General features: G+C 40.1%; 1 protein-coding gene across 2 annotated transcripts in view; it reads left to right on the top strand.

Annotated features, from left to right (window-relative positions):
• Positions 1-5,000, top strand: part of LOC133630158 (uncharacterized) — a 64,025-nt gene that overhangs the window by 35,489 nt on the left and 23,536 nt on the right. The window lies entirely within an intron of this gene.

The following is a 5,000-nucleotide window of genomic DNA, read 5'->3' as shown; positions in this document are numbered from 1 at the left end:
AACACTATTTTCAAAATGTGCTACGCTGCTGCCAAATACACTGGAAGCACGACTAATCTTAGAACTCAATGGAAACGACAACATGGAATCAGTGTCGACGGGGTATATTTGAATTGTGACGCAAGGTGATCAGGATGTAAATCATATCTCATCAAATTGTCAATTATGGAAGTTTTAAATTTATCGGATTGCTGCATGCGAATTAGAAATCGAACAATATGTTTTTTCAGGTCCAATACTGATTAGAAGGCCTACTGAAATGAAATGTTCTCATTTAAACGGGGATAGCAGATCCATTCTATGGTTCATACTTGATCATTTCGCGATATTGCCATATTTTTGCTGAAAGGATTTAGTGGAGAACATCGACGATAAAGTTGTCAACTTTTGGTCGCTGATAAAAAAAAGCCTTGCCTGTACCGGAAGTAGTGTGACGTCACAGGTTGAAAGGCTTCTCACATTTCCCCATTGTTTACACCAGCAGCGAGAGCGATTCGGACCGAGAAAGTGACGATTACCCCATTAATTTGAGCGAGGATGAAAGATTCGTAGATAAATGATAAATGGGTTATACTTGTATAGCGCTTTTCTACCTTCAAGGTACTCAAAGCGCTTTGACAGTATTTCCACATTCACCCATTCACACACACATTCACACACTGATGGAGGGAGCTGCCATGCAAGGCGCTAACCAGCAGCCATCAGAGGCAAAGGGTGAAGTGTCTTGCCCAAGGACACAACGGACGTGACTAGGAAGGTAGAAGGTGGGAATTGAACCCCAGAAACCAGCAACACTCCGATTGCTGGCACAGCCACTCTACCAACTTCGCCACGCCGTGGATGAGGAACGTTAGAGTGAAGGACTAGAGTGCAGTGCAGGACGTATCTTTTTTCGCTCTGACCGTAACTTAGGTACAAGGGCTCATTGGATTCCACACTTTCTCCTTTTTCTATTGTGGATCACGGATTTGTATTTTAAACCACCTAGGATACTATATCCTCTTGAAAATGAGAGTTGAGAACGCGAAATGGACATTCACAGTGACTTTTATCTCCACGACAATACATCGGCGAAGCACTTTAGCTACGGAGCTAACGTGATAGCATCATGCTTAAATGCAGATAGAAACAAAAGAAATAAGCCCCTGACTGGAAGGATAGACAGAAGATCAACAATACTACCAAACACTGGATCTGTAACCACACGGTTAATGCTGTCCAACCTGGCGAAGCCTGGCAATGCTGTTGCTAATGACGCCATTGAAGCTAACTTAGCTACGGGACCTTGACAGAGCTATGCTTAAAACATTAGCTATCTACCTACGCCAGCCAGCCCTCATCTGCTCATCAACACCCGTGCTCACCTGCGTTCCAGCGATCGACGGCGCGACAAAGGACTTCACCCGATCATCGATGCGGTCGGCGGCTAGCGTCGGATAGCGCGTCTGCTATCCAACTCAAAGTCCTCCTGGTTGTGTTGCTGCAGCCAGCCGCTAATACACCGATCCCACCTACAGCTTTCTTCTTTGCAGTCTCCATTGTTCATTAAACAAATCGCAAAAGATTCACCAACACAGATGTCCAGAATACTGTGGAATTTTGCGATGAAAACAGAACCGTTTGTATTGAGATACAATGTGTCCGAATACTTCCGCTTCAACCATTGACGTCACGCGCAAACGTCATCATACCTAGACGTTTTCAACCGGAAGTTTCCCGGGAAATTTAAAATTGCACTTTATAAGTTAACCCGGCCGTATTGGCATGTGTTGCAATGTTAAGATTTCATCATTGCTATATAAACTATCAGACTGTGTGGTCGGTAGTAGTGGGTTTCAGTAGGCCTTTAAGGAGGCCAATCACTGATATTTGAAGCCGATATTTTTTTTACAGTAAAAGTTAGCCAAATGTGACTAGTATATGTCAGTACAAAACCTGAACAAGACTTCAAGTTGATTAAAAAAAAAAAAAAAAAATTGTAGGAAAGATCGGACCTGTCGCGGCATATTGTTTTATTCAGCAAAAATGTGGGGTTAATTTAGCACCAAAAACATTAGGGGATTTAAAAAAAAATGTTTTACGTGTGTCTAATGCTTTGGGTCAGATTAGCATCAACATATGCATTTCAAAATATAGTAAACTTTATATAGGATTTTAAAAAAATAAATAAAAAAACTGCAGTAGTTAGCGCTCAGTTCCCGGGTTCGATTACGAGGCTAGGGGTCTTTCTGTGTGACGTTTGCATTTTCTTCTCTCTGGATAGCCTGATTGGCAACACTATATTGGCCTTTATGTGTGAATGTGAGTGTGGGTGGTTGTCTGTCTATCTGTGTTGGCCCTGTTATGAGTTGGCCATTTGTCCAGGTTGTACCCTTAGAAGGCTCAAGCCTCCTGCCACCCCGAGATGGACACGTTTTTTTCAACAGGCATTTAATGTTGTTAAGCACGCTTGTTGTAAAAAAGAAACATCTTGGGCTGGTAATTTGGACTGGAGGGAGTAACAATTAATACTCATGGGCTGCATTCACGAGAGTAGTAAATAAAGCTTTTTGGGTGGTTACATTGGCAACTTTAAAGTGACTTCTTTTTCCTGTGACACAGTGTAGCCGTGTGCATAATAATTAATGTCCCACAACACGTACAGAGTAGGGGTGCAACAACTAATCGATTAAAATCGATTATAAAAATAGTTGGCGATTAATTTAGTCATCGATTCGTTGGTTCTATGCTATGCACATGCGCAGAGGCTACTTTTTTTATTTTTTATAAACCTTTATTTATAAACTGCAACATTTACAAACAGCTGAGAAACAATAATCAAAATAAGTACGGTGCCAGTATGCTGTTTTTTTTCAATAAATTACTGAAAAGGATAGAAGTGTAGTTTGTCTCTTTTATCCGATTATTAATAGATTAATCGAAGTAATAATCAACAGATTAATCGATTATCAAATTAGTTGTTGGTTGCAGCCCTAGTACAGAGCGAACATCAGTTCCGTTATTGAATCAAACCACATCTATTTACAAAGTCATACAAAAACAGTATATATTGAACAAAAATATAAATTTATTTATAAGTTTTTGCTCTCGTTTTTTATGAATATTTTTCTGCAGCCGGGTTTGGCTACACAAAGTGGTGATCACGGCGCTGCTATAACTAGTTTGTCTCTGTTAGCGATTATAATAACAATATCACTAATACTTGCTTAATTTTCAAGTAAAAAAATGTAAATGGGGTATTGTCGGCACTTTTCGGATGGTTATTTAGAGGGCTTTATGGGCAGAATAGAAGACCTCCCATTGACTCTATTGAAGCGGACTTTTGTTTATGGTAATTTACGAGTTAGAAAGCATTAAAAAATACATTTGTCGTCTTGTCTCTCCTAATGATTGTGTACGATAGGCAACATTTCAAAAAATAGCAGTTCCCCCTAAATGGAAAGACGTTAAGTCTCTTGTTTTCATGTTAGCATTTTAGCTCTTGAGCTGGCCCCAGTCAGTCCATGAGTTGATCAAAGCGCAATTACTAATCACGATTTATTGATCATTTTAATTTCAAACAGTAATAGTAATAGCCGGTAGTTTTATCGCGGTTATCGTTACAGCCCTATTGTGTTCATTCACAAATTTAGGAAAAGACAATGCCTGTAACATGCGTCTAGCCTTACCAGAGAACGCTGTCTTCATCCTCTCCCTGCATTGCGCTGAGGTCGCATTCTTTGTTGCCGTAGTTGAGCGGCCTCGAGATTGCTTTGTCCGGCAGCAAGACTTTACACTCTGGGCTTGTGTCTTCTGCTTTTGTGTGCGGCAGTCAGGACTTTTGGAGCCTGTTGGTGGTGGTGGATTTCCGTTTCGTGCGGCGGCTGTTTCCCTTCTTTGATGGCCAAGGCTGTGGTTTTCGGCTGTCGGCAGGTCGTGAGCAATAAATCCATAAATCAGGCGCAACATTGTATAAAGTGCAGGGTTGAAAATCTGGGTAAAAAGTAGCGGCTTTAATCACGGTTTAAGGTTATATTATTTTGCATATAAATGACGATAGAACTATTTCAAAACAGTTTTAAAACAAAACAGTCTCCAAAGACTCCTACAGTAATTCAGCTGTTGATGCCATTTCCAGTTGTTATTTTCTCAAAACTATTACTATTCTGCTTTCTAGTTTACTGTTAATCATACTTGCCAACCTTGAGACCTCCAAATTCGGGAGATTGGGAGGGGTGTTTGGGGGGGTAGGGTGTTGAGGTGGGCGGGGTTAAGGGGGGAGGAGTATATTTATAGCTAGAATTCACTGAAATTCAAGTATTTCTTGTATTCAAGTATTTCTATTTATATATATATACATATATAAAATAAATACTTGACTTTCAGTGAATTCTAGCTATATACAGTATATATATGTATATATATATGTATTTTATTATATATATATATATACATATAAATAAAAGAAATACTTGAATTTCAGTGTTCATTTATTTACACGTATACACACATAACACTCCTCTACTCATTGTTGTATTTGAAAGTGCAATGCTTTGCAGCCAGTCTTTGAAGGAGCATAGGTATGGGCAGTGTAATATTCTGGGTTGGAGTCAATAACCAGGCTGATGAAGTTACTCTCTTTACTTCATACTTCAGAACCGACTCCCACACTTGCAGTCAGGGTGCGCAATACAACGTAAACCGTTGGCCAACCAAAAAGTAACCACAGAACACTATACCCAACATTCACCAGGAGATGGCAACAAACAACTTAGATCACTCTATTACAGGCAGCATCTGTGAAATTTAATTTGCAGGAAAGGAGTGAGTTTAGAATTTAATTGTCCATCCTCGTTCTATTCTCTGTCACTCGTCGTCACCATGACTGTGTCTTCTTCGTTCTTCTGCTTCGTCTCCTTCTTGTTGTGTGTGCAGTTGTGCACTCGCCAAAAGCCGTAGATGTTATAACGTGACTGGGCCGGCACGTTGTTTATATGAAGGAAAAGCGGACGTGACGACAG

Source organism: Entelurus aequoreus, linkage group LG15 (assembly GCF_033978785.1).
Source record: "Entelurus aequoreus isolate RoL-2023_Sb linkage group LG15, RoL_Eaeq_v1.1, whole genome shotgun sequence".
NCBI lineage: Eukaryota > Metazoa > Chordata > Actinopteri > Syngnathiformes > Syngnathidae > Entelurus > Entelurus aequoreus.
This window is presented reverse-complemented; position numbering and strand designations above follow the sequence as displayed.